The sequence below is a fragment of the Lactuca sativa genome, chromosome 8 (assembly GCF_002870075.4).
Source record: "Lactuca sativa cultivar Salinas chromosome 8, Lsat_Salinas_v11, whole genome shotgun sequence".
Taxonomy (NCBI): domain Eukaryota; kingdom Viridiplantae; phylum Streptophyta; class Magnoliopsida; order Asterales; family Asteraceae; genus Lactuca; species Lactuca sativa.
The window spans coordinates 306,134,781-306,140,339 of NC_056630.2; positions in this window are offsets into that span (position 1 = coordinate 306,134,781).

The following is a 5,559-nucleotide window of genomic DNA, read 5'->3' on the forward strand; positions in this document are numbered from 1 at the left end:
GAATCAGTCTTGTATCTCGCAAACTAGACCTACTTCGCGAACCTAGTAGCGTACATTCTACTCTTCGCGTCTCTATCGTGAAACCATAACTTTCTATTAGGACTCTTGTAAGTCCACTCGTCGAGATCCTCGCCTTCGTATTAGAACTGTAGTGACCCTCGACCGAGAGGTCAAGCGGACGTAGGAACGCCGTCGCCAGTTAGAACTGTAGTGACCCTCCTCACAACTCGATCATTCGTACCTACTTCCTTACCTAAATTCTAATTTCGGGATGAAATTCCCTTCAACAGGGGGATGACGTGACAACCAGAAATTTCCATTCTGAACAAACCATATAAAGCCAATAGAAGTTAGAACAGTTTCAGTGAAATTCCAGACTTCGGGTTTAAGTTTGGTAGTTTTTCAGGATTTACATTTAAGGAGATATCAAGAGAGTGGATGCACTAGGGTTTTGTGCAACACTTTTATTCCAATACGCTAGGAAATTGGAGTACATTCCAGGAATAAAAATATTTTCTGCCAAAAAATCCAAGGACTATATATAGAAAACTGAACCATATTGGTTCATTAGTTACATTTCCATTTAGAGAAAAGTCAAAATTCTCTCTCACGGATCTTCGAGTTTTTATCCCAAATTGTGAGTACTTCGATCTAGTTGTATTATATAGCTTAGATTGTGTTTAGAAACATCAAAATCGGACCAAAACCCCAAGATTTGGGAGTTTACCGCCCAAGAGCACTTGGGGAGTAAACTCCATTTTAAGGGAAAAAAGTGTCCCAATGACCCTCAAAGCCTTAGAACTCAAACTAGAAGCCTTCATTACAATATTTAGTCCACAAAACAATTAAGAATCAAGGGTGAAAGTGAGTTCACGGCCAAGGAAGTTCTTGGGTCGTGAACTCCATTTTAGGTTGCCAAAATGCCCTAAATGCCTTCATTGATCCAAGAGACTAGCATAGCACATTAGCTTGATGTGTCTAGGACCCAAAACAATCAAAATACCAACACCTATGGGTGTTCACGGCCGCAAACACATGGCCAAATGGTTCATGGGGCGAAAACACAAGTTAGGGGAGTTTTGATTCCACAAACACATCCTAAGGCTTAGGCTTGAATTTAGACATATACCCTAAAGTGTTTATAGCCTAGAAAACATAAGTAATCACAAGTAGTAAGGAGTTTATGGCCAAGACAAGTTCTTGGGACGTAAACCCCTATAAAGGGGACAAATGACACCCAAATTCCTTCCTTATGCCTAGAACCCATCATAGATCATATCCTTGAAGTGTTAGGAACCTCAAAACATCAAATGGTACTCCTTACCGTGATTTTACGGCCGTAAACTCATGGGGGAGTGGTCCTAGGGTCGTGAACATCAAGCAAGGCCATTTTAAGGCCTTAAACCCACCCAAACACTTGTTTAAGACTAGAAGCTCTTCACCACTTAAGTTGTACTAATGTTAAGCTTCATTTTGTGAACTAAGAGAGAGTTTACGGCCATGAGTTTACTCCCCTGGGCCATAAACTCCAAATCATATGGTCATTTGCCCATAAACCCCCATTAGAGGTCTTGTACTCCTTTGTTGCAACCTATTTGCCTCCTAGCACTTGACCAAAAGTGTTTTCCTCGCATTAAAATGCTTATACTTGTATAATTAGTGTTTTAGTCACTAATTATTTATATACATATGTCTTCATATGTAATTAGGATCATTGTGTGTGTCTAAAGCCTTCACTTGACACCAAGCACTTGTCCGATCCTTCCTTACAATAACAGTCCGTTCAATTCCAATCACTTACTGCAGGTGAGTTCATACCCCTTAATTAATGTTTTAAACTGCTTTTAAATGTTTTATGGGGGGGGAATACATGTAGAATCATGCTAGTTATCATATCAATCACATGTGATTAATAAGTAGAATTATGCCAGTTATTATATCAATCACATGTGATTAATATGCAGCATTCAAATGATTTACTACACATTAACCGTTTTACCAAACAGGTTCTTCAAATGATTCTCTTAAATGTTTTATATGTTTAAAAATCCTTATTAAACTATTCATTACTCTGTATGATCCTTTTCAAACCATTTTACTCCGATCCGTTTTACTCCAAGCTATTACCAAATCGTTTTACTTCAAACTGTTTTCACTTCAAACTATTTTATCGATTGACATCAAGTCGATCATTTCTTAGATAACAATTCTGTTCTAAGATTTTACAAAACGTATTTTATGCTTTTATATTATAAATTGCATGCCTCTATATGTATAGTTATATAAGTAATGTTTAAAAGACATAAGAAGACTATCCACCTTGTTTCCTTTTCCTCGATTTGGATGTGGTCTGATAGGATATCGGGTACTCGTCCGAAGGTCGTTTAAATATTAGTTATATATCATGTGTACATATATAGTCATAAAAGGTCCTTCCAGTTCATCCAATGCCCTTGGGTAGCAAGGGTATACATCCATGTCCATACGTACCAGTTAGATTACTAGTAAACTACCATATGGGTAGTTTAGGAAGATAATAGAACTATTACTACAATGCGATATCATACAATGAGTCAGTTCACTCATGAGTCAATACTTACTATTATGAGAACATATACAACAATACTAGAGAAGAACATATACAACTATACTAGAGAAGAACATATACAACTATACTAGACAAGAACATATACAACTATACTCCGAAGATAACGTATACAACGATACTAGAACAAGTGACATTACATTACATATACATGAATACGTTAATAATTGAGATCCACTGTATCAGAGCATGCCTTAAATGTCATGGCCCGAGTTGTAGCCATAATTCTCTTGGAGGGAGAGCGTGAGTTTGCGTATAGGTCTATACTGGATTGACTATCCTACACCTTGCTGCTAGCTACAGCCGGACCTGCAGGTCTGCGGGTGCCAAACATCATTCCGTTTTTACGACCATTCGTATGTCGTTGTTACCAGTCAATAGTATGGTGCAATTTATCACATGATGCCTTAATATAAATCTGGTTTAAGGTAGTTAGTACAGCAGTAGTTCCTATAATACAACACTACAATACTACATTAATTTCCCCTTTTCATATATTTAGTGATCATTTCACTTAAACGTTTAATGTAAAAACTATATTTTGATAATGATAGTTACACTTGGGAAAATTACACACTTTTACAAGAAACGAACATTTAGAACAGTTAAGTCTTGGTAGAAGACTACATTGAGAACAATTAGGTCTTGGTAGAAGACACATTTATATAATAGTAGGAAACATAGGGATTTCTAGGGTTTTTCAAACTTTTACAACTGTTTTACAAACATTTTTATACTTATAGTTCATCTACATTTTTTCCATACTTAAAGTTCATATACAAACATTTTCTTACATACAACTTAAGACACTAAAATACTTATGATCTCACCAGCTTCAAAGCTGTACTCGCTTTCAAAATTACTTGTATCCTCAGGTCATCATAGACAGGTACCGATGCAAGGATTAGGGAAGATGGAGCTCGTTGAAGACTCATCTTTCATTTTGATTTATGCTTTAGTGTTTATCAAAATTTGACAGAACATACTTGTATAATAATTATATTATTAATGCAATAGATGATGTTGTTTCTTGTTTACTACTTTACATTGTTGTGGTACTGTACATGACGTCCTCCGCCCCAGAACGTTTCCGTTGTTCTTGGTTTTGGGGTGTGACAGATTAGATCTATCTAATAGCAGTACTACATCTTCAACTATTCCATGAATGCTTCCTAAGACATCCGCATAGATTCTTATTGTGGCATTGTATCCTCCAATAATTCCCACCAGCTGAAGACTCCGGTCTTCAGTTTTCGAACCACAAATACGATTTTATGTTTATCACTACAGTTGCAGCTTTCAAATACCATCTCCATTTTGGAGATCCCGTCCATAATCTCCACATGCATTGGGTTTCCAGAAATACTTGGTGGTTTTGAACCCAAGAAGTTCTTATACATACGCCCATCTCTGTCGATTTCCCTCTCTGGGTGATTCCTTCTCACTATTGAGTGTTCCACCTGACTGACAGTGCGGCTGTAGTTCCCTTCCTCTAACTGTCTGTCATTCAGTTCTGGTTGTTCAACAGGCATCGAAGGTTCATTTCTGTATAGCAACAATTGTCTCATTTGTTCCCTCTGTTTAGCCATCATTGCCCGAATCATGGCTTGTACTCCAGCCATTGTGACTGGCTCAGTTGTAGCTTCTACTATGAGCGCCTGATCATTCACTTGAGGCCGTAGTTTCCTGTTTTCATTTGCATCTCCAGCTCCACTTCGGGTTCTTTCCATTTTGATCTATACACCAAATTAGGTGAATTTAGATCTTTATTCACGATAGACTTTTAAATTCTCCATATCACTCCGAAACATTACATGGTAGTTCTAATATCGTAATCGAACACTTAGAATCCTGAACACATAAGGTTTCTAGATCCGGTCAACAACAGACCATAGATCTGAACAAATAATAGCATACAAAGCGAACATAAATCATTTAGCACATAAAAGCATTTTAGGCATCTTTCCTAAAATAAACTAGTGCTCGTGTCTAAGATATGGAAGACACTCATCTCACGATCATCGCTTAGCATTCTAAATTTAAGTCTAGGAATCCAACAAATTCCTAGCTCGCTTAAACAAATGCTCTGATATCAACTGTGACATCCCCATTTTTATGGCAAGAAAAGCCCGATTTTGTTTATGCTTTTATTATAAACTCAGAGTAATCTTTCAAAGAAAATTGTTGCGGAATTTGTTCCCAAAACAAAATATGATTAAAATTTATGAAAGTATTTTCTTAAAGAAATCTATTTTCATTAAATTATAAAAACTCGGGATGTCAACATTGATACAGATCATAAGCATAAATCAAAAACATCATAGGCCATAAATAAAATTCTGACCTCAAAACAACATAGGCCTTACAACATTCCCTTTATTTTCCACTGGCCTAAAATCCATAATCTCTCGTCAAGTCATCCAACTATGATGTTGCCACTACCTGTAATACAAGAAACTGAGTGGGTCGGACTGGGGAGGTTGGCGAGCATATAGGGTTTTCAACCCACAATAAATAAGTTTGTTATTTTCAACAATCATTAAACCCGATTACCCTTTCCCGTTATGCTCACCTTATGTTCCTAAAGCATCTAGTATAAGGGACCTATCCTAAGGAATTTCATCAGGATGGACACTATTGCTAAGGGGATTCCTCAGCCATAAGTGTCTGTAAGGCAACCATGGGGGGATGTAGTACATCGGTGAACACATCGTTCGGAAATACCTAGAGGTTGTGAGCCAGCTAGCATTCCACTAGACTTCCTAGAAAATTTTGTGGTCGTCATCCATACTCCTCTTGATGACTGGATCAACGTCAACATCGAGGCCTCTCATCATTTTGTTTCATCACACACCAACTATTTCATCTACCTATGTTCTACCCAAAATATAAAACACATATACAACTCATATATGAAAAAGAAGTTTTTATTTTTCATACAGGACATATCTGAA